Source organism: Mus musculus, chromosome 15 (genome assembly GCF_000001635.26).
Source record: "Mus musculus strain C57BL/6J chromosome 15, GRCm38.p6 C57BL/6J".
Classification (NCBI taxonomy): domain Eukaryota; kingdom Metazoa; phylum Chordata; class Mammalia; order Rodentia; family Muridae; genus Mus; species Mus musculus.
The window spans coordinates 9,874,508-9,900,988 of NC_000081.6; positions in this window are offsets into that span (position 1 = coordinate 9,874,508).

Sequence of the window (26,481 nt, forward strand, 5' to 3'; positions counted from 1 at the left end):
TTCTTAAAATCTACCACCATCATGACATATGATTTTAAATCTGAGTCTTGCTTTTCAGTTGTGTTGGGATATCCAGTACTCTCTGTGGTGGGCATACTGGGTCCTGATGATGCCCAGTGTTCTTGGTTTCTGATAGTAAGATTCTTACATTTGCCTTTTGCCATCTGGTAATCTCTGGTGTTAATGTTCAAGCTGTCTCTGGCTGGAGCTTGATCCTCCTTGATTCTGTTAGCATCGGTCAGCACTCCTGGGAGTCCAACTCTCACCTGAGTCCCAGTGGTCAGAGCACTCTCTGCAGGCAAGCTCTCCTCTTGCAGGACAGGTGTCCAGAAGTCTGGAGCTCTGATCCACCTCTTGAGTCCTGGGGTCAGAGCCTTCCCTGTAGGCTGACTCTCCTCTGGCAAGGAAGGTGCCCAGGGGTCTGGGTTTCAGCTCCACCTCCTGGCTGAGGATGAAGGCCCAAAGGGACCCTGCCCAAGAAGTTCTGTTGCTTCTGTTGCCCACGTGCTCTCCAGTGATCATGAGGTCCTGGGTGTGCTAGGAGTCCTGCGGCATGGGGAGTCCTCTGGGACCCTCGATGCCCTTGGCCAGGTTCAAGCAGAAGATGGAGGGGCTGGCCCCGACTGGAAAGAATTCCAGCCTCTGGTCAGGCAGGTTTCCTTTGTCCCTGTTACTGCTGGCACAAGACCCTCCTCGATTCTTTGGAGCTGATGCTGTGTTCCACTCACCTGTGATGCCGTGGTGATCCCCAGGTCCTGCATCATGGAGAGTACTCTTGGGCCCTTGGTGGCCTCCACTGGGTTCAGTTGGAAGATGGTGGGGCTGGCCCTGAGCCAGAATGAACCCCTGGTGTTTATCCTTCTTAATTCTATGGCTCTTTAGTACAGTTTCTCATGTTGTGGTGACCCTCCCGACTATAAAATTATTTTGATGCTACTTCGTAACTGTAATTTTGCTACTGTTATGAATCTTAATGTTAACCTTAATCTTAATATGTGTGTTTTCTAATGGTCTTAGATGACCCCTGTGAAAGGGTCATTTGGCTCCCCAAAGGGGTTTCGACTCATATCTTGAGAAACACCTCTATAAGGAACCATGGTTCCAAACACTCTAAGTCACACCATGGGACATAGAATGGAAAATTCCCTGTCCTCACAAGACTTTATTTTCTAATAATAATAATAATAATAAATAAAGGAAAAATAAAAAATAGAATAACTGTATCAGAACCATACTATTTTAGAAATCATCCTTTTACTTCCAACGATAGCACAACCTGAGTAGCTAAGTGTGAATATTATGGACACCAAGAACAGACAGAAAAGACTGTGGAAATGATAAATCCACACATGGTTAATATTTAGCCCAAGAGTCTGTGTAACTCCTTAAGAGGTGAATGAATGTATCCAGTAACAAAAATTCAGTCCTCAGAGTCAAGTTTAGATAACCTCAAGGCAAATGCTGAGTAAGCATCTTTCTATGAGTTAGCTAATTTCTGTTTCTCTGAAAAGTAGCAGTAACAATTATACCTACATGAGAAGGTCTCTATATGCAATAAATTGGTTCAGATTTTTTTTGTTAGTTAAGAGTTTTATTAAGACATTCAGACATGCTCATCCATTATATCTTTTTTACTGTTTTCATGTTACAGTTGAAGAGTGAAGAAGGTGTATCAGAGGATGTGTGGCTCAGAGAACTGCAAACATTTAGTGTCTGCCCTTTGTAGCATTACTACCAACAACTGTCAATCCAACACCCTAAAATTTTATTTTAAAGATGGCTCTTAGCTATACTAACATTTTTAGTGAATATAAAAAGATTTGGCTAACCTTTATATACAATAGACTCATATGGGCTAAACATATTGACTTCCACCTTACTGCGCAACATTTATAGATTAAAGGTATAGAGCACACAGTGGGGTATAAAACCCAGGCAACTCAGGGTGGTAAGGTTTGAATAGGACTTGGAGATAGCTGAGATGGGGCTAATACGTTTATAAGCAGAGAGAGGAAGAGTTATTATTATTTTTCTTGAGAACATGCCTTAAGGAAAACCCTATGAACATCCAGGAGAAGAAGGTTGTAGAGATGGACCAAATCTATCAGCCTCTTGACCTTGGATTTTCAGTATGAAAAAAAATTTTTGTTGCTTAGACCACAGAGTCCATAGTCTTCAGTAAAAGCATTCTAACCTGGTGGTGATACAAATGCACAAACTTTGAGAGAATCAGAACTCTACATACTGATAAAATATTCCACCATGTAAATATACCAATCAAGCGACAGGCCAGTTCAGGAGGAAGAACAAAAACAAACAAACAAACCAAACCAAACCAAACCAAATCAAACAAGCAAACAAAAAAACAGAAAAGATGTACTCAAGAGGTATACACTCTCTTCTATTCTCTTCTCCTCAAAGAGTCTTCTATAATGCCTATGTTAGACACACCGAGCAAGAAGCTTTAAAACCTGACATTGTATTGTTAATTCAAAGACTCTGAGGAAATATTCTTAAATTCAGAAGTGTACATGAAATGGTTTAACACCATTATGGAATTTTGAGTATGATTTCTTAGTTTTTCTTCAAAACATCCTATATTTCTTTCTTTTTTAAAATTTTTTATTAGGTATTTTCCTCATTTACATTTCCAATATTATCCCAAAAGTCCCCACATACCCTCGCCCAACTCCCCTACCCACCCACTCCCCCTTTTTGGCCCTGGCGTTCCCCTGTACTGGGGCATATAAAGTTTGCAAGTCTAATGGGCCTCTCTTTCCAGTGATGGCCGACTAGGCCATCTTTTGATACATATGCAGCTAGAGTTAAGAGCTCCGAGGTACTGGTTAGTTCATAATGTTGTTCCACCTATAGGGTTGCAGATCCCTTTAGCTCCTTGGGTACTTTCTCTAGCTCCTCCATTGGGGACACTGTGATCCATCCAAGAAGGGACAAAGTGTCGACACTTTGGTCTTCGTTCTTCTTGAGTTTCATGCGTTTAGCAAATTGTATCTTATATCTTGGGTATCCTAAGTTTCTGGGCTAATATCCACTTATCAGTGAGTACATATTGTATGAGTTCTTTTGTGATTGGATTACCTCACTCAAGATGATACCCTACAGGTCCATCCATTTGTCTAGGAATTTCATAAATTCATTCTTTTTAATAGCTGAGTAATACTCCATTGTGTAAATGTACCACATTTTCTGTATCCATTCCTCTGTTGAGGGGCATCTGGGTTCTTTCCAGGTTCTGGCTATTATAAATAAGGCTGCTATGAACATAGTGAAGCATGTGTCCTTCTTACCGGTTGGAACATCTTCTGGATATGTGCCCAGGAGAGGTATTGCGGGATTGTCTGGTAGTACTATGTCCAATTTTCTGAGGAACCTGGTCCAAATTTTTAAAACACTTAATAGGAGGACAAATGTATTCTGCAACTTGCATACCTTTGGCCGTGCATATCTAAATGTAATATAAATAAAGTATATTAATTGACAAAAGTTAAGACAAAATAAATATGTATTTGAACAAAATGTAAGTGTTTGTGGTTTGAACAGACTCATATGTTTGAGCACTTGATTCTCAGCTGGTGACATTATTTCTGAAGGTTGTAGTCTAGCTCCCATGGTTCCAGGATATGCTACCTGAGCTGCCAAAGGAGGGAAGCAATTAAATAGCCTTACCTAGAAGGAATACCTATGAACTGCAACAATAACTAACATTGCAGGATATACATAAAGGTACAATAAATGACCTTCGCTGTCAGCAGCAACTAGCAGCTGTCTAATTGGTTGTAAGGCCCATGTAACAGAAGGAAAACCCTTCGTCATCCTGTAACCAACTTCTACAGTCTAATGAGGTCATGCTCCTTTGAGAAGAATCCACTACAGCCACTTTGCCAGAGTAACATAACCACGACTTGACACATGCAGATATTAGGGGATTATGGGGAGCCCATTCCCAATGAACAAATGTATATCACAACTCCTGAACATGCAGCTCAGGAGAACATCATAAAAGAGGGAGTAGAAATAGAGTAAGGGACAGAGTACCAGGAAGTCTGATGAGAAACTGTCTTTCCTAGAAACGGCTTCATAAACAAGTCCTGTACAATGGTTATAGCAAGAGACATGTTAAATGGTTATAGCAAGAGACATGTTAACATGTAAGGGAAAAAATTTCAGGTTTCCACCCTAGACAAAGAACTACAGGCAGCTAGTGACTGCTGGGAGAAGGAAAAATAACATCTTCGAGGGATGATCCTATTTATTAGTGATTTAATCTTAATTTTTTCAACCTTGAAACCATAGATACATTGTCAGTAACAATACACACACACACACACACACACACACACACATATATATGTATACATTCACTTATACACATACATATACATGTCTATAACAATAATAATTTAAAAAGACTCTACCAAATTAATAGTAGGAGGGAAACTGTGACAGCTTAAAGAGAGCAAAGATAATGGAAAAGTGATATAATTCTATTTCATTTAAAAGATTCTCTAAAAAGCCAAAATAAAAAAATTAGTGCACTCATTCTGACCTCCAAAACAAGCTTGTTCATTTTCCTTTTCACTGCATATTCCTGTATTAAAACATGAACATTATCCATGATTGTGGCTCTTCCAAAAGAATCTAAGAATCCGTCTCTTGTGTGGAAAGGATGTCAGTTAAGGCAAACAAGGATCATAATTAGAATGAAATTCTTAGGTACATAATACAGATTGTCAAGCTCATTTCTGTTGGTGATTCATTAGTTTGTTCATCTCTTTCATGTACATAAATCAGCTGAGTAGCTAGTGCAATGGCTGTCCTGGATCTGTGTTTACGAAGCTTCCTCCTTAGCGCTCAGCAAAGTCTTAGAAATGTCTTTAGAGGAGGCTTCTTTAATACAGACCTAGGACTACGTATTAAAGAATGTCATTAATAAGGAGTAAAGAGTTAAAAGCGGGAATAATATCAAGATGGAAGAGGCACACTACCTAAGATATTGGTGCATATTTAGCATTAACCTTGACTAAATCACACTAAAGAGGAAGAATATCAAGTATGGGTCAATTATTTAAAATGAGTTGATGGTTAGAGATGGACAATCAGAAGACTGACTAAAACATATGACCTTTAATGTTCTTTGGGATCTTTACAAAAATAGGTAAATCTGGTGATCATACTTGATATTTCGAAGCTCTATCATACTTAATGGTTGATTCCAACTCCCCATTGAGGCTACACATCCCTCAAGGACAAAAATTACTTATTCTGTTCTGGGCAAAACCATAAAAATTATTAATAACAGACAATACTAGACATGAGCAAATATTAAGTGCATATCTGGTTATTATTTGAAGAAATGAACCAGTTGGAAGAAATGGTTTGTCAGAAGTTGCTGTAACAGTAAAAGCCCAACAGTAAGGTTTGAGATTGAATACAGAAGCACACACATGGCTCTTACTCAACATGTCCTTAACATTTCACTAAAATCTCTTCCAATGTCACATTTTTTCCATTGTATCGCAACAGTACAATATGTGATTTTTATATTCAAAGTTTTGTCACATGCTGTCAGCAGTATCCTTGGTCATGTCTCTCTAGACTACCCAAAGAAATGGTCATTTAGCAATACTTGCATTAAACTTTTACTACATCAAACTTTGTTTTATAAAATGTACTTCAAATAAACTTCCCCCTCTTGATTGATCTTTACAGATATTCTGTAATTAATTTCAAAATGCTTCATCCTTTAAAATATTTCTCTAAGATCCTGTTGCTGAAGATACCACACACATCAGTCACAAAACATGGAAAAAAGTCAATTCCTAACCAAGGAATTTATTCCCTTCTGGCTAGTTTTCATAGTACTGAAGTATGCTCTTCAGACTTCCGAGGGCAGAAGATCATCAGAAGTCTTATGCAGTTATAAATTCTGTGGACTTCAATAATGACTACCTTGACAAGATGTGCCAATAAATATAATAGTGGCATTGGTGTTATGAAGCAATCAACTGCCTTCTGGTTGAACTTAAGGCCTGCTACTTAGAAACAAACACATGCTCAGCATTTGACATCTGGTCAAGAATCCATGGTTGGAGAGCTCATAGGCCCCAGGTGTGAACCTACTACTATTACTTTATTAAATAGGCATGGTATAAAAATGTCCCATAAACTCATATCTCTCCATGGATCAGTGCTACTTTCAGAAACCATCATAGATGTTTCTTTGTGCCATAAATGAGTGGTCAAAGCCTAAGAATCTCTCTCTCTCTCTCTCTCTCTCTCTCTCTCTCTCTCTCTCTCTCTCTCTCTGTGTGTGTGTGTGTGTGTGTGTGTGTGTGTGTGTGTGTGAAGTGCTGAAGAACAAACAGGATTTCTACAGCATACCCATCCTCCAAGGCTCAGGTACTATCAAGAAAGGATAGAAAGATAGAAGCTTGGTAAGGATAAGAACCAAATAGCATAACTTGGACTTGACAGAACCCTATACTTATTAGCTCACAGCAACTGTGGTTGTCTACATCTGCACACTATCAAGCCAGTCAATATTTCAGCATGGTATGGGAAGATATAGTAGTTTGAATGAGAAGTCATCCATAGACAAACATTGGTTGATGACGCTATTCAGGGGTATGGCAGAACCTTTGGGAGCTAGACCTTGCTGGAGGACGCACATTACTGGGAGCAGACTTTGGGTATCTATAGCTGTTCCCTACTTCTTGTTGATTCTATCCATGCTTGAAGTTGAGGATGTAAGCTTTCAGATTCCTCCTCTGTCTATGTGCTGCTACTTGCTGCCATGCTGCCTCTCTGTGCAAGACACTGTCTCCTGGGGAACCATTAGTCAAAATAAACTTTCTTCATGTTTTTGGTCACAGCAACAGAAAAGTAACTAACACAGAAGAGGCTCATGAGCACCACTCATAATTAAGAAGATATAGACAACTGATAACTTGTGGGGAAGAGATAGCCATTTTCCTTTAATCGAGTGATTTCTGATAGGTATATATGCTCAGAGGTGCTCTCATATCCAGAAGTATACAGACAGCACAAATAGAAGTAGGCTGGTCATTAAATTAAAAGAAAAAATTATACAACACTGAAGGGGGTAAGGAAGTTGATAAATATCTGGAAAGAATTAAAGACAGATTGGGGTAAATGTGATAAAAATTTACTGTATAGAATTAATAAAATATTTTAAAGATATAAAAATAACTCTGGATGTTTATTTATTTAATATGACATTAAAGTAATGAAATAACTTAGATTAAGTTCAAAGGACAGACTTGTAAGGCATGCCGGACACATACTGTAGATTTGAGGATGTGAAGAGGTGAAGCTGCCTTGTATCATGTACAATGCAACACGTACCATGTACCCTCCACATGACCTATGATGAAGAATTCCTTTGATTTTCACATTTCTTATGCTGCTCTTTAAGAAAAAAACAGATCAAAAGAAATACAGCTTTGGAATCCACTCTAAAAACCACCAGCATGGTCACATGTGGGATTGACACCACTGCTTCATTAGATAGGTGTGGGTTTTACTGGTATCTGTCTAGAAACATCATAGCTCTGATAACAATAATTATTTTTTATATTTGTGTTTCTCTGATTATATTCTATAGATGCTTTTTTAAAATCAAACTTTGTATTATTTTGTCAAAATTGTTTGTAGCTGTTTTTGTTTGTTTTGTTTCATTTTATTTTTTTATATTTTTTATTAGGTATTTTCTTCATTTACATTTCAAATGCTATCCTAAAAGCCCCCCTTACCCTCCCCCCAACTCCCCTACCCACTCCCCCTTCTTGGCCCTGGCATTCCCCTGTACTGGGGCATATAAAGTTTGCAATATCAAGGGGCCTCTCTTCCCAATGATGGCTGACTAGGTCACCTTCTGATACATATGCAGCTAGAGACACGAGCTCCAGGGGGTACTGGTTAGTTCATATTGTTGTTCCACCTATAGGGTTGCAGACCCCTTTAGCTCCTTGAGTACTTTCTCTAGCTCCTCCATTGGGGGCCCCATGTTCCATCCAATAGCTGACTGTGAGCATCCACTTCTGTGTTTGCCAGGTACTGGCATCGCCTCACATCTATATCATGGTCCTTTCAGCAAAGTCTTGCTGGCATATACAATGGTGTCTACGTTTGATGTCCCTCAACAGAGAAATGGATACAGAAAATGTGGTACATTTGCACAATGGAGTACTACTCTGCTATTAAAAGAATAAATTTATGAAATTCTTAGGCAAATGGATGGACTTGGAGGGTATCATCCTGAGTGAGGTAACCCAATCACAAAAGAACTCACATGATATATACTCACTGATAAGTGGATATTAACCCAGAAACTTAGAATACCCAAGTTACAAGTTGCAAAACACATGAAACTCAAGAAGAATGAAGACCAAAGTGTGGTCACTTTGCCCCTTCTTAGAATTGGGAACAAAACACCCATGGAAGGAGTTACAGAGACAAAGTTTGGAGCTGAGACAAAAGGATGGACCATCTAGATCCTGCCGCACTCGGGGATCCATTCCATAATCATTTTATTTTTTATGTATGAAAAAAACCTTTCTTCCTAGGAGGCTCAAGGAACATAAGAAACTCATAGGGATTAGGAAGCTCAGCAAACTTACATGACTCATCAAGAACTCTTCCCCAGGTTTTACAAGCTGTAAACAACTGCTGGGGAGAAGAGTTTTTAATCATTCAATTGACTTCACGTTGTACAGGAACATCAATAATAAAGCTTTGATGAGTCATTACTGGTTGGGACTCAGCAGTGATGGAGCCGCCTTTAAGTCACTCATGTCCTTCTAAGTAATTGCTCACAGTTCTCCTGTATGTAACTATAACAAATTCATTGGCTCAACAAATACTATTGTATGTGTCTTGTTTACTTTCCCCACTACTATGATAAGACATCCCAACAAAGGTACTTTAAGAAGGAATCGATTTGTATTAGCTCACAATTTGAACTTGATGGTTAGCCATAATAGGGGCCACAGGAAGGGGAGTTGGAGGTAGGTGATGACATTGAGTCTACAGTTAAGGAACAGAGATCAATGAATATGTTCAGCCCACATTACCTTATATAGTCCAGAGTCCCAGCCTAGAGAGTGGTACCACCCATGGTGAGTGGCTGTTTCTTTCCATCTCATTTGATATAATCAGGTAAATTTCCACAGACATACTCACAGACCCATCTGCCAAGTGATTAATGATCTCTCCAAGTTGAAAATTGAGATTAGCACTCAGAGATGAAATAATTTATATACTCTTGTCATCAGTTTATCTGAGGTAAATAAAAATAAACATAAGTGGGGAAATATTGCAATAAAGTAATAGTTGTCATTAGCAAAAGCTATTATAGAAGGACTTGGTTCACTCAATAAAATGCTTACCATGAAGGAATGAGGGACTGAGTTAAGGCCCCAGAGTGCATGTAAACAAAGTCAATGGATGGTATCTGAATAACAACGTGTAAGGCTATGTGCAGTCCTCCACACACATGCATGACCACATATGAACTCAGTACATGGACATGTACACAGAGGAGGAGATACAAGTGCATTGTCATAGATGCAACAATGACACTTTAGGAGCATCTAAGAGTACAGAGATAGAAAATATGTACCAGAGTTTAACATCTTAATTCTCAGTCTAATCTGGAACCTACCTATGTTTAAGCTTTTCAAACACCCTCATCTTCTTTCTACTGACCAAGTATCTTTCATTGTACCTTTAGTATCATTCTTAGCACATATAAAACTGCATTTCTGTTTACTCTAGCTCATATTTCCTAGTGTTGTTGCTATTGTTTCCGACAACCTACACACTCATTCTAGATACATAATTTGATTTTTGCCTCAGCCTTCACCCTGTCATCTGTGGCTGGAGATCATCACTTCATCACCAACTTCAACTGTCCTTTTAAAAGTTATAGAACTGTGTGAAGCCTAAAACTAATCTCAAAGTATGCAAATTTGTACCTCAGGCAGACCAGACAGGTAAGGTATTTGTGGGGCACTGTTCCAAGCTGGATCTTGAGAGCCCCAAAGACCTCCACGAGGCAGCAGGACACTCTTGGGGTTCCACAAGCCTCCTCAGTATAGAAGGGCAAGCTCAAAGCCAGACAGTGGTGGTCAGGTGACCACATGAGTGCAATTCACTGAAATAGAATAAGAAACTTAGATGAACACAAGGTAAGGAAGAGTATAAGATAACAATATGCAAAATTCAAGAACTGAAAATATACAAAATATGTGCAAAAAGGGAAAAAATGTTCAAAGGAGAAGTGGGCTTGATTACATAAATCTTTGGTTGAATCAGTTTTAAATAACCCTTCATAATGTTAATTTTTAAAGCTATTGTAGTTTTATAAAATACTTATTTCAGTCATTGTGCCATATCCTTTCTTTTTCAAAGATCTTTAATTGTGCCTCTCTGGCCCTTTTATGATCCTTCCAAGTTGATGAACAAAAATACTTCTTTTCCCCTTGGCAGTTTCCCAGTGTGACAAGGTCTTTACTTAGCCAACATAATTCATTCTCCAGACACCTTATTAATGATGTACGATGTCCCTATGTGTTTCAGAATACCCAGACAGTCACATATTCCACTGTGAATTTTCTTGCAAAATATAAAGTTTAGGTTTCCAAACAGACAAACATTTCTTAGAGACAGTCTGCATATTCATGCCCCATGTGAATATAACTGTCATGCTTTTACATTCTCCACCTCGAGGCAATTTTAATTTTTAACTTTGGAGTACAATTTTATGCTAGGGACACTGTCATTTTAGGAATTAATTAGAGACAAAACAAAACAACAACAACAGAAACTTTACTTAGTACTGTGTCTGGTAAAGTCTCCATATATTATGTTAAAAGATTATTTCAGGCTTGCAGGAATTGCTCATGTAGTTAAGAAAAAAAGTACTGCAAAATTTTAGTGTGTCTAGAAAAGCAACAACAACAACAATGAAATCCAGCAACAGCAACAACAAAAGGCCAACCCCAAGCCAAATGTTACAAAGGAAACAAAGTCTCAAATCAAAAACCAAACAGTTTTTAAATCAGCCATTGTTAACTGGTGGATCCCAAATCCTTGAGGTGAGAAGGTCAAACAATCCTTCTTTAAGATCATCAGAAAACATAGGAATTCACATTATGATTCATAACAGTAGCAAAGTTACGGTTATAAAGTAACAGTGACAGTAATTTCATGGTTGGTATCACCACAATATGAGAAACTGTATTGAAAGTTCACAGCATTCAGAAGATTAAGATCCACTGGTTTAAAAGGTTAAGGCTACTAGACTGTATCCACAGTGAAGGCGATATACAGTCTTTTCCCATGAATGTACCTTCTTATTTTACTTTGATCTCTTTTAAAAATTTTTTTTCGCCTTAATATAGGCTGTCACATAATCCCTTCTTTATGTAGAAGAGAGGCACACACATGAGAGAGAGAGACAGAGACAGACAGACAGACAGACACACACACACACACACACACAGAGAGAGATAGAGAGAGAGAGAGAGAGAGAGAGAGAGAGAGAGAGAGAGAGAGAGAGAGAGAATATCACTTATTTAAGTGTCAGACATTAATCATAACATATGGATCCACTCACAGGTCTTCATCTTAATTAGCTTGCTCAAATATCATCTCCAACTAAATAACACTATCATACTAGGAGTTGAGATTTCAACACATGCAATTGGAGGTGGATGTATAATGTAGACTGTGGCAATGAGAAATGGAGTAACCTATTCTAAATTAATCAATAAATTTCTCTGTCTCTCTCTCTGTCTCTGTCTCTTTCTGTCTCTCTCTCTCTCTCTCTCTCTCTCTCTCTCTCTCTCTCTCTCTGTCTTTCTTACAAAAACACACACACTTTGAGATTTGCTGTGTATCCCAGGCTGGTTTTAAACACAAGAAAAATCTTCTGCCTTTTCCCTTATCCAGTGCTGAAATTAAAGACGTCTACCAGTACACTATACTTTAAGTTTGTTACGAAGCAAACCAAAGCACAAGAGAGTCATCGTAAGATTTAAGCAATTATTTTCTTTTGCTTTTTGTTTTGTCTCATGAGGACTACTCCATATGAAATATGTATTGCTTCTGTAATAGGAAAAGAATCATAAAATACAAATGTCTTTGAGGAAAAGTGGTATCTGTAGTTTATTCTTATAAGCTTTCATTTGACCTGCATTCCGGTCTTGTTTTTTCCTTGATCTAACCATTATTCTTTTTAACTTTTACTGTGTTTTTTATATTCCAGCCAAACTGCACATGTCACATTCTTAACTTACATAGTTTATGTCTGCCTGAAACATGCAACTTAGCCCAAAAATTCGCAAAGGTAAATTCTCCACTTTCTATCAACCTTTTCAAAATTTATCTCTAAAATTAATATCTCCCTTATCAGAACATGATAACACAGATCTGTAATCCCAGTAGTTTGTGGAAAGAGATGAAAGGATTTTCAGATGTTTGAATCTAGCTTATTGTACATAGCAAGTGTCAGACCATTCTGACAAACAGGCAGACAGACAAGACAGGCAGACAGACAAGTAGATAGGAAGATAGATAGATGATAGATAGATAGATAGATAGATGTGTAGATAGATAATATATTAAATGATAAATAGATAATAGACAGTAGGTAGATGATTGATATATGATATGATGGATTTTGAAAAGATGTTCTCAAATTCTGTAGGCTAAATTCGCTCTGCTCAATTTTTAATTTGCTGTACAGAAACCTTGAATTTCACACAACTCCATTTGTCAACTCTGGGGATTATTCCTAGTTACTAGAAGCAGTTTTTTGGAAAGTACCTGTCAATTGCTGAATCTTGATATTTCCCTATTGGTATTTCCTAAAAGTTTTAGAATTTGGAGTGTTACATTAAACTATTATTTTTATTTTGAACTTGTAAAGGGAAGAAAATATGGGTCTAGTTTCATTAGTTTATATGTGGACATCTAGTTTCAAGATTTGTTGGTTGATATTGGATTGAGCGTGAGGTCCCCAGTGAAGGAGTTGGAGAAAGGACTGAAGGAGCTGAAGGGGTTTGCAACCCCATAGGAAGAACAACAATATCAACCAACTGGACCCCCCAGAGCTCCCAGGTACTCAGCCACCAACCAAGGAGTACACATGGAGGGACCGATGGCTCTAGTCACATATATAACAGAGGATGGCCTTGTCAGGCATCAATGGGAGGAGAGGTCCTTGGTCCTATGAAGGCTAGATAGATGCCCCAGTGTAGGGGAATTTGAGGGCAGGGAGGTAGGGGTAGTGGGTGAGTGGGTGGAAGAACACCCTCATAGAAGCAGGGGTAGGGGAGTGGGATAGCGAGTATCCGGTGGGGGTAGGGGGGAACTGGGAAGGGAGAGAACATTTGAAATATAAAGTATCCAATAAAAAAATTCCTTGGTTGAGGAAACTGTATTTTCTTCAGCATATGTCTTGTAGATTCATCTTGTGCGCACCCAACTGGCCAGGAAGAACGACGCTACAACAGGATCCTTCTGCACACGTTTATTCAGTCCTGTTTCTTCTTGTTTATATCTCCCTTGTTTATATCTCCCTTGTTTATATCTCCCTTATCTATATCTCCCTTGTTTATATCTCCCTTGTTCATATCTCCCTTGTTTATATCTCCCTTGTTTATATCTCCCTTATCTATATCTCCCTTGTTTATATCTCCCTTGTTTATATCTCCCTTGTTTATATCACCCTTGTTTATATCTTCCTTGTTTATATCTCCCTCGAACCCTGGGCCTCTCACTCTTTTATACTCTCAGTTCCCATCCACGCACAGCAAGCCACGCCACCTCACCAGGCACGCAGCTTCAGCTAATCAGGGCAGCAGGGGCATATCTCCATCAAAATGGATTCACAGGTATCCTAGTACACCTGCGCAGCTCTCAAGATGTTTGTGGCTTATATGAGGAAGTCAGGTGCAAGTCATACGACTTAGCTGCAGTCCCTGGTTTCTTTGGGACTGCCGCCACACCCGCTCCCCACAGATTCATGGTGGTTAATTTTGACTGTCAACTTGCTAGAATTTAGAATCACCATGAAAACAAATGTTTTGGCATATCAGTGAAAGATTATCTAGAGGTTAACTGATCAGAAACCCAAATGGGATGATACCTTTCCATGAGCTGCAGTTGCAAAGGGAATTAAAATGAGGTAATGCATTAAGCACAGACACTCGGCTTCCAAACCAGCTACCTCAAGTTCCTGCAGCAGTGCCTTCTTCACCATAATGAACTGTATTAAACTGTGAGTCTAACTAAATCTTTTCTTCCTCAGGTTGCTTTTGTCAATTATGTTGTCACAGCAACAAGATAGTAACTGACACAAAACTTTGCTATCAGCAAGTGGGGCTCTTGGTGTGACAATTTGACCGTGTGATTTTTGAGACCTTTGGAAGTGAATTTTAGAAAGAAGGGGGAATGGAGTTTGAAACTTTGGTCAAGAATATATGTCAAATGGTGTAAGCAGAGCTCTCTGTGTCATTCCAGTGAGAGCACAGAAAACAGAAATGCTGAGCAAAATGCCCACAGAAAGGAACAATGATGCTATTGTAAACTAAGACTCATGTCATTCTAGTTGTATTTTGGCAAATAATCTGGCTGAATGTGCCCATGTCCTGAGACCTTGAATAAGGCTGAACTATAAGAAATGGACTAATGTATATGACAAAAAAATGTCAAGGTATGATGACATTCTGGCTGAGATATGGTTGCCCATAACTTATACCCAGTTCTTCATTAAAGAAAGAAAAAAAAAAACACTCAGAGGGGCAGACGTTTATTTCAAACATGTAACTTATCAAGAAAAGAAGCACAGGAGAGACTCAAGTTGCAGGCAAGGCACAAGATGAGGAGAGGCAGTAATGAACCTGCTCTACATTGAGACAGGATTCCCTATCGTTTATATTGATGCTGAACTTTTACTGATGAAAAGTCAATGTTGCTTTCTCTCTAGTTGCTTCCCTTTGTTGAATACCATAGGCCTCTACAGGCATACTTAGCCTTGCAGTCTGTAGGCATATTCTTCCACCTCCACTAGACTCCTTTTGGCAGGATGATGTTCTAGCCAGTGTCTCTGCAGTGTATTGAGAGTGGGGTAAACAACCACAGCACTAAGATATGTGTAGCTGGATCTGTCTTTGTACTTTCAAGATCCACTAAGCAGTCACCACTGTGCTGAAGGGATGTCTTTGTGGGTGGCTAGCCCATTAGTTCCTTGGAACTCTTTAGTGTTAAAAACATGAATCTTATAACAGACCGATGGTATTAGAGGATGATTTGATTTATCCACTGCTGTCAAGCTCAGGGCTATCAGTTGGGCTACCAAAGCCACTCTCCGTTGGCAGGATCTGCACCTAGACACCAACAGCTAACTTTCCAATGCATTACCTGTCCCTCCCACACTCCACCATTATCTTCTATTGCTCTCATAGTACACTGATTGTACCATGATGAACCAGGTCCCCTGACAAAATTATTCCCTGTTCTCCAGGTCCCAGAATAGATCCATTTTAAATTCTAGGCACCCTCTCAAGATAACATTTAGTTTCAACCTTCTGACCCTAGGAAACTGACAGGGTTCAATTCCTCTCTATTTCTGAGCCTCCTCTCTAAAGGAATTACTTTCTCAACAAGACTTGTAACTGTATTTGAGTCTTACAAGAGCCATGCATCTGCCCTGTGGTTAGAACTGGCCATGTCTTTTCAGGAAGGTCAGCTTTTAGATAAGACTCCTGTTTCCTCCCTGGGACAATGATCTGAGCCTCTGGACTTGAATTGCTGTTGACTGTGTCAGTTTCTTTGTCTGCCCTTGTGTTTCTTTTTACTTTTCAGCTGCCCTACCACCCACTGGATGAATGTCTAAAGTTCTTTCTCTCTTCGGTGTATAGTCCACTGTGTTTTATCCTGGCTGTTCTCCTCCACATCACGTAGAAGCAGTGTCTAGGCTGTCATCTTATCTGGAGATCTCAGAAATCCAGTATTAATTAAACAAATACCTGGAGGTTTGTTACTTGGCAACAGATCATTAGCTTAGATTGCTATGTGTGCATATCAAATACAATTATAGTTGTTATTTATAACCTTTAAGAATTTACATACAAAACATAGGCACAGAAGTAGGAGTGGTGTTGCACTCATTGAGAAGGGTGCTGGAGGGCCAGGTAGGGGACGATGGGACAAGAAAGGAGGAGAAAAAAAAGTGACTAAAATCATTATATAAACTTGCAAAACTGTCAAACAACCTTAGATAACTGGAAAAATATAAAAATTAAAACAAACTGATTCTCAAAATAAAAGTGTATAAAATAATTCCATATGGATTGTCTCATTTGATATTGTCAACACTATGAAGTGGAATGGAAGGACTATTTTCACAGTAGCTATGAAACAAAACTTTGAGAGTGAAAACATCTATACAGATTGACAACTTAATACAAACTAAAGCCAATACAACTGTTTCCTACTTTATAGCATGTCTTAAAAACAAATCTATAAGCCAGGTGTGGTGGCGCACACCTTTAAACCCAGCACTCGGGAGGCAGAGGCAGGCGGATTTCTGAATTTGAGGCCAGCCTGGTCTACAAAGTGAGTTCCAGGACAGCCAGGGCTATACAGAGAAACCCTGTCTCAAAACACCAAAAAAAAAGAAAAACAAAACAAAACAAAACAAAACAAAAAAACCCAAATCTATAATCTATACATCTTAATAATAATAATCAAGCAGGTACCTTCCCATCTACCACCATCTTCCCTTTATCAATACATGAGGTTTTGCTCTGCTCTATGATACCACTGATTAAGCCTTCAAGGGAACAGATTGCCTTTGATAGCAAAAACAAGTTTAAAAATCCTCCCAAACAAAAAACAAATTCACAAACCACAGCAACAACAAAAACAACACCCAACAGAGCAATCACACAGACTACAACCTGGAAATTTCTAACATGTTTAGGCCAAACCTTCTTTCCCTCAGTGATTTACTATCACATCTGTGAAATGTGGTTCAGTGTTTATCTAAGACTTCAACTGTGAGCGCATCTTGTTTCCCTACCACTTCTCTATTTTCAGCTGAACCTCAAGCTGAGGAAAGGGATCAGCTGATAAAGGGTTTGCTGCTGTGTAAGCATGAGTACCTGACTTCAGATCCCTCAACCCCACCAAAAAAAAAAAAAAAGCCAATCGCCACGCCAATCGTGCAAAGCACCTCTGAACCCTGGTGCTGGAAGTAGTGCAGCACAGCGAAGACCCCAGGACCCCCTGATCTCACAGGCCAGCCAGACTACCCAGGAAGCTCCAGATTCCATTAAAAAACCTTCTCTAATAAGGTGGAGAGTGATAGAGGGAAACTCCTAGGTGTTGACCTCTGCCCCTCAAAGACATGCAGACAAATATGCACACATACACACGTCACGCAGACAATACAAATAAGCTTTGAAAAAAAATCCAGCCAAATTGCCTTAATTTTACACAAAAAAACAATAATTTTAATATTTTTTTCACTGAAGATACCATTTAATCTAAACTTAGAGTATGATTTTCTATTATAATTTTGAAATGTTCACTAAAGTGTCTAGACATCTCAGACAGTACCCATTTCTCACAGATTTGCTATTAAGTTTGTTTTTCTACCCTGTTACGGATGTGTGCATATGACTATTCTTGTCCGCCTTTCCCAGTCTTCTCTACCATCCCCTCTCTCCTTTTCAATCCTGTCTCCTCCCCACCAATCTATTTTTCAGGTTCATTACTTTCAGGTTTGTTTTGTGACCAATTTGGTAGGGACATCTGTGTGAGCATTGGATTGGTACTACCCACTCTAGCCTGGCGAGGTCATTAGTTGATTTACAACAGAAGGTAATGACTCCCTGTTTCCCTGAATCTATCAGTAGTATCTAGTTAAGCAATGAAGAGCAGGGCCCCCTAGGATTCCCTCTCTATCCATCTCAGATACTTTTTATAAGAATGTCTTCCAAAGTTGCTGCTTGGGAAGGATACGATACTAATTACAATCCTCACAGAGTTCTCATTTCTATATTTAAAAAAAAAAAAGAAGAAGAAGAACCTTCCTAGTATTTACTATTTAAAAAAAAAAAACTTAAATCGCCTCAATTAAATGTATGCACATAAAATTAATTGGTTTTCCCCTCAGGCTACAGTCTGAATGTATCTCTCCAATTCCTATGTTTGAAACTTGATCCCCAGTGCAGCAGGATTGGGTGATGGGACCTTTAGGGGGCATGACTCTGTCACAATGATTCAGGTTAGCTCAGAAGAAAAGACTCTTAAAACACTGGGCAAGCTTGCCATTATTCCACTGATGCTCTCTGACATGGTGTGATAGTAGGAAAAGTGTTTTCAAGAGATACGAAGAGAGCACATGTATCATGCTCTGGCATGTTCCTGCCTCAAGATTTCTCTCTACGGCCAAGCTGGCCTCAAACTCAGAATATAGTCCTAGCTGTTTTCAAACTGGAGCTCCTCATGCCTTGGCTCTGTAGTACTGGGATTACAGGCTTGCCCCATACCTGGGTCAGAAACTTTATTTTTATAAGTTGTCCAGTCTATAATATTCACCTATAACAATTGAAAACAGACATCACAGGAGAATAAAGTACATGAAATATGTATTAGCAGTACATCAAATGTTATGGTTGGTTTAATTTTACATGGCTTTTGGTTTCTATGATTTATGACTCTCTTCTAGAGAAGTGCTAACCTTCTATACTAGTGCCAGTTTCTACATGTTCATCCTAACGGCTGCCAAGTACCTTGCTTCAGGAGCTCTGACATGGTTTTATACCATTGTGTTAATTAATTAATGCTTACTCCTTCAGTATCCATGCCATGCCAGGTACTGGCTTATGACTGAGAATAAAAGCCTTTTAGATGATGAAAGCCATGACATTAGGAGTTTTTCATGCTTCGTACTGCATCCTGTGAGTCCTGTCACCTACGTTGTGTATGTAGTCAAACTCTCAGATTCAGCATTTTAGGAAGTATTTTGCAAGAATAGTATGATGATCTTTTAGGTGAGAAGTGAAATCGCACATGGCCACCATCAGTGTCTTCTGGATGTTTTGTCACAGCTAAGGTACCTCAAATACACCAAATCAATATCTTGCAAGAGAAGTAAACAGAAGCATTGGAAATCAAAGCCTTCTCATGTGAAATTCTCTGTCTGGAAATCAAGCCACAGACATGTCAGCCTGGTAACAAGATGTCAACATGACACGGAGTTGAAGATACTGAATCTGAAACAGCTTCTTAGTCTCCAGCTCAAAAGACTCATTAAGGGGCAGGACTGCACTGGCCGTTCTTTCAGAGAATGCAAGTTTAATTCCCAGTAGTTAACCAATGTCTGCAACTCCAGTTCCAGGGGAGCTGCAACTGTACACAGACATAGGCAAAACTAATACACATAAAATAAAATAACTTAAGAAGAAAATTTCAACCTTACTAAAGTCTTTTTTTCATTCACGTCATTCATCTGAAAGCTGCCCCTGAACACTTAAGGCCAGCTGTCCCTGGTGCAGCCCTGCTTGGTCTTGGGAAAAGTCCTTGGCAAAGCCATTGTGCTTGGGACATTCTGGGTTTCAAATTCCTGACACTTAGTTAGAAAAATTCTCTGAGAGAAGATGAACAGAGGGTTTCTCTAAGAATTACTGTTCTTAATTTGAACTGTGCTAGCACAGGCTCAACAAACGCTACTGTCAATTATGGCTGTACTGTGCGCTGCACTGTGCAAAGCAAAGGATTTCAGCAGATTCCAAAGCACATTGACAGAATCACTCCCAGCCATCAAGCTCCCTTTTAAAAATGGTGACCCACATTGATTTTTTAAAAGCTGTTGAAAGAGGAGAATATTCTCAGTCTTCAAAGATATTAGAGATGAGAATTTAAGGTTAGGCTGTAAACACGCGATATAATTACAAGGTACTATAACTGAAGCATTGCTGTTCCAGAGTAATTATCTTAATGAGAAAAAAGAAATCACAGGAAAGAAAGAAATGTCATTAAATGTCTATATAGTCTCACAAATCTCTGGAAGGTAAAAATTAAAACTCTATAAGTATAGTAAAAATTAAACTCTATAAGTATAAATAAGATTTCCTGAAATAATTTCATCACAAAACCTTAATTTATGAATCATATGTACATCTTATTTAAAATGTAGGATTGAATTGTCATAGGTATGTCTGTGGAAGCTACAAAATGTTCCAAAATGAACTCCAATGATCATAGCCTATTATACTCATATATACATATATATATATACACACATACATACGTACATATATATATACTATATATTATATATAATGTATACATGTGATACTTAATTAGATACAAATATATGTGTGTCTGTATATATAGATATATACGTATACACATACATATATATACATAACACGTATACACATATATACATACATACAAAAAGGCATATGTACATATATACATATGTGTATATGTATATATACATGTATGTGCGTGTGTTAGTGTATCGATGTATGGGTGATGGAACCTTTAGGAGATAACTCTGCCATTGAGTTCTGACCTCATGAATTAACCTGTTATTTTATAATAAAAGACTGAGCATATATACACATGTATAAATATATTATTGGTGTGTGTGTGTGTGTGTGTGTGTGTGTATAAATGTTGTTTGCTTTTAAACTATTTTGGACTAATGGAATTTAAGACTTATGTCTAAACAAGTAAATAGTATAACTGCTCTTCACCATTCTAAATTTGTTTTGGCTAAGACTCTCCTAGATCATTTGCATAATGAAGAAATGAGAACAGAAAAGTATTGAAGGAAAAAGTTGGGTAATGAAACACTGGATCCAATTGAACTGTGCGATCTTAGTCCTAGTCACTGTGGAATCAGAGCATCCTGATGAGCACTCTCACTTTCTCATACTTTATGGTTAAGAATGGAACTTTTCAGAGTGGCTTAAGATGAAAAACTCAGCAGATGCTAGCGAGGATGTGGAGAAAGAGGAACACTCCTCCATTGCTGGTGGGATTGCAAGCTGGCACAAACACTCTGAAAATCAGTCTGGCAATTCTTCAGAAAATTGGACATAGTATTACCTGAGGACCCAGCTATACCACTCCTGGGCATATACCCAAAAGATTCTCTAACATATAATAAGGACACATGCTCCACTATGTTCATAGCAGCCTTATTTATAATAGCCAGAAGCTGGAAAGAAGCCAGATGTCCTTCAGCAGAGGAATGGATATGGAAAGTGGGGTACATTTACACAATGTAGTACTACTTAGCTATTAAATACAATGATTTCATGAAATTCTTGGACAAATGGATGGAACTAGAAAGTATCATCCTGAGTAAAAAGAACACACATAGTGTGTACTCACCGGTAAGTGGATATTACCCCGAAATCTTGGACTACCCAAAATACAATTCACAGACCACATCAAGAAGAGGGAAGACCAAAGTGTAGATGCTTCAGTCCTTCTTAGAAGAAGAAGGAAAGTACTCACAGGGGGAAATGCAGAGACAAAGCGTGGAACAGAGACTAAAGCAAAGGCTACCCAGAGACTGCCACACCTGGGAATCCATCTTATATACAAACATCAAACCCAGACACTATTGCAGATGCCAAGAAGTGCGTGCTTACAGGAGCCTGATATAGCTGTCTCCTGAGAGGCTCTGCCAGAGCCTGACAAATACAGAGGTGGATGCTCACAGCCAACGTTTGGACTGAGCACAGTGTCTCCAATGGAGGAGTTAGAGAAAGGACTGAAGGAGCTGAAGGGGTTTGACACCCCATAGGAAGAACAACAATGTCAATCAACCAGATACCCCAGAGCTCCCAGGGACTAAACCACCAACCAAAGAGTATATATGGAGGGACCTATGGCTGTAGCCACATATGTAGCAGAGGATGGCTTTGTCAGGCATCATTGGGAAGAGAGGCCCTGGGTCCCATGAAGGCTCAATGCCTCAGTGTAGGGGAATGCCAGGGCAGGGCAGAGGAGTGGGTGGGTGGGGGAGCACCCTCATAGAAGCAGGGACGGGGACAGGGATTTCTGGAAGGGAAACCAAGAAAGGGAATAATCTTTGAAATTTAAATAAATAAAATATCCAAAAAAAAAAAAAAAAACCACCACAAGACAAGATGTAAGAAAAGAATGTTATTTTAGGTAGAGAGGTCAGCCCAAGCAGTTAACTAGAGGAGAATATATGAATAATAAAGTGAATGGTAAATTCGGTCTACATGAAGTTTGAAGAAAGACTATGAGTTGCCTATCACCATAGGCATTGGGTGCCATGGTATATTTTGTTTTATTCATATGTGTTCAGTGTTATAAAAGTTTCCTATCATGATTATATTATGTAATTATATATTGCACTCTGTGCATAAATTTGTATGTTTATTCCATTTTTGATGGGTTGGAGGAAGCTGATTAGGAGGTGGACATAGGCAGAGCCACTCAACCCATTGTCATTCTGTTGCTTTCAATCTCAATAGCAACTCACTATCTGTCTGTGAATATTAAAGGAATTTTTAAATATAAAAAAAAAGGAATGGAACTCTTGAGAAACACATGAACCTAACCAAAACATAATTTTTATGTTCTGAAATGCAATAAATGCAATGTGCATCAAACACTTCTTTTCTGGCCTCTAAATCACTACTTTGGCACTAAGTTATTTGGTGTTTAAGGACCACCGAGTTAATGAATATATAACAACATTGCTCTGAAAATGTTTGAGCAGAGCAGAATGTGAAAGACTGGATCAGGACCTAAGACTCAAGAAATCCTCCCTACTCCAGACTCATGACTCATCTCAGAACCCTTGCCCATCACCTAGGATGAAGGCAGAATACTTGCAGAATTATAAGATAATGGAGAAGCTGAGAGATGCCATACATGGGGACACAACATTCTTTGGAGAGTCACAGGGAATATGCAGTGGAGACTCAAACAGGAGATGCCAAAAAGCAATCCTAAATGGTGACAAATTATATTTTAGAGTTACATGCCAAAGAAGCATGAGATTAGAGGGGAGCTTTAAGAAAATTTCAGAATGTATCTACGACTTAGATTGCAATTTCATTGGAACATGGGTAGTTAGCAGACAAAGCTCCCTGATGTATAAAAAGAATGGGGGTATATGCAGATTCCTACCCAGAGGCACTGGGTTAGCACAAAATGGATGCTATATGCACACAGTGAATTTAGCAAACTTCTGAGAACAGAACACCTAGACAGTGGTTAGAGAAGGCAGAGCAGAGTATTCAAAGAGTTAAAACCCCGAAGAGCCATTAACTCTGGATCAAAGCTAGTTTTGTTGGACCCTGAACAGATTATTGAATGGCAGCTTTTCAATAGCAAAGCATGATAAATTGATTAAGCATATAAATAAAACAAACAACTATGATTTAGTATGTGAGGACAGGAAATGCTTCTTCCACACATCTGGTAACATCTTCAAGAAAGAGAATCCATCTGTTATATTTTTGGGTATTCAGCTCCTTGGCACAGTCCCTGGAATATAGTTGGCATTTAATAAATAATTATTCAATGGAAAAAAATAAAGTTACAGTAATTCTGTTGGTCAAGTTATGAGATTCATTAGTTTGGTCCCTTGAGAGTCTTACAGCTCACAAGGCTTTTGCTTTGGGCTCTGGGCTGGTTTGATTTGTTGTTGTCACAGCTGCTGGACAAATCCCAGCAGAATAAACAATGACTTCTCCTTGCACTCCAGCCTGGGATTGTGCATACTGAACTGGAAAAAATCTCTCTAGTGTTATTCAGATTTGTGATTGTCTCTAAGGTAGTTGCTCGGTTTTGCAAGTCAAAAACCCAAAGGTTTCCCCAGGGTGCTTGAAGTAAAGAAAAAAAAAAAACTAGGCTTCAGCACTAATGTGTTTGCTAAAGCCCAGATCCTCTTCCACCCCACCCATTTACAGGTAAACCTGTACCTGGCACCTAGAAAGTATGGAATATGTGTGGAGTGGATGGCGAGAGCAATTGTTTTAACTATGCTTAAAATTGCTAAGGATATCAATAACTGTGAACATTAGCTGATATTTTATTTCTTACCCAGATATTGCTGTTGTAGATTTGCATGTTTTGCCACTTTTTTTCCCCCACACTTAGATGAGGAGCAAACTGAGGAAAAAAGAAAGAAGAAAGGCTACACTATTCTTATTCTATTAGCCATCCTGTCACCCACTCTCTGTTTCTATCTACCTACTCAAGAGGGACTCTCAGTTGTCTTTGCCTGTCCTGGTGTCCTCTAATGCATGACTATAGTTCCTTAGCGCTTGTCCTCTGGCTTCCTGTTGAGTATCATGGGAAGTCTGAGGTAGATGCCAGTGTGAATCTTTTTCTGTTCATTCTTGGGCTTGGCAGCAAAGGTATAGCAACACCTTCTACCAAGGCTCTAACATTATTAGTTCTCATGCCCACCACTCTAGCTCCAGTAGAATCTTCTATCCCCTCAAGTTTTCAGCTGGAGGGATGAAACAGCTTTCTGTTAACCTTAAACTCAGAGACTCAATTTTAGATTCTGGTCCTCTTAAGTAGATCATAATTCTGTGCTGTTTTTCCTAATCTTCTTAATTCTTTTCTAACACCCCAGCTTAATAAGCCTTTTATTTCCTTATAGGATCTCCCCTGGTGGAAGGGAACAATAAGAAAAATTCACTTTCAAAAACAATGTCCAAAACCGGGCATGATGGCACATGCCTTTAATCCCAGCACTCAGGAAGCAGAGGCAGGTGGATTTCTGGTCTACAAAGTGAGTTCCAGGACAGCCTGGGCTATACAGGGAAACCCTGTCTCAAAACAACAACAAAAAGAAAGAAAAGAAAAAGAAAGAGAAAAAAAAAAAAAACAACAATGCCCAAAAAAAGAAAGAAATGCAATTTCTTTCTCAGATTAAGCAGTATGGAACTTGGGAGTAGATAGTTATATGTTGTAGGAGTTTGTCCTGTGAATTTTGTGACACTCAGAAACATCCCCTCATATCTATACCCAAAGGACTATAGTACCTACATGCTTAAGTATCTCATTGCTGCAATAAAATACCTGAAAGAATAACCTAAAGAAGGAAGGGTTCACATAAGTTCACAGGTCCAAGTTATGTTTCACCACAGCAGGGTAGGTAATGGCAGGATCTTGAAGAAGCTGGTCACCACAATGAGCCCACAGATAGAAAGCAGAATGGGGGCTGGTGAGATGGCTCAGTGGGTAAGAGCACCCGACTGCTCTTCCAAAGGTCTGGAGTTCAGATCCCAGCGACCACATGGTGGCTCACAACCATCCATAACGGGATCTGACTCCCTCTTCTGGAGTGTCTGAAGACAGCTACAGTGTACTTATGTATAATAATAAATAAATCTTTAAAAAAAAAAAAAAAAAAGAAAGCAGAATGGGCTTTCCATCTTCTGAGATCTTCTTTGATTTCTTTCTTCAGAGACTTGACGTTCTTCTTATACAGATTCTCACTTGCTTGGCTAGAGTCACAACAAGGTATTCTATATTACTTGTGACTATTGCGAAGGGTGTTGTTTCCATAATTTCTTTCTCAAACTGTTTATCCTTTGAGTAGAGGAAAGCTACTGGTTTGCGTTAAATTTATATCCAGCCACTTTGCTGAAGTTGTTTATCAGGTTTAGGAATTCTCTGATGGAATTTTTTCAGTCACTGAAGTATACTACCATATCTGCAAATAGTGATATTTTGACTTCCTCTTTTCCAGTTTTTATCCCTTTGACCTTTTGTTGTCTAACTGCTCTGGCTAGGCTCCGAGCACTATATTGGATAGGTAGGGAAAGAGTAGGCAGCCTTGTCTAGTCCCTGATTTTAGTAGGATTACTTCAAGTTTCACTCCATTAGTTTGATGTTGGCTAATGATTTTCTGTATATTGCTTTACTATGTTAAGGTATGGGCTTTGAATTCCTAATCTTTCCAAGACTTTTATCATGAAGGGATGTCAGATTTTGTCAAATGTTTTCTAAGCATCTAATAAAGTGATCATTTTTTTCCTTTGAGTTTGTTTATGTAGTGAATTACATTAATGGATTTCTGTTGTGTTGAACCATCCCTGAATAACTGGGATGAAGCCTACTTGATCATGATGAACGATTGTTTTGATGTGTTCTTGGATTCAGTTTGCAAGAATTTTATTGAGTATTTTTGCATCGATATTCATAAGGGAAATTGGTCTGAAGTTCTCTTTCTTTGTTAGGTCTTTGTCTGGTTTAGGTATCAGAGTAATTGTGGCTTTGTAGAATGAATTGAGTACCCTCTGTTTCTATTTTGTGGAATGGTTTGAGGAGTATTGGTATTAGGTCTTCATTAAACACATCTGGTCCTGAGCTTTTTTTGTTGGGAGAGTATTAATGACTATTTCT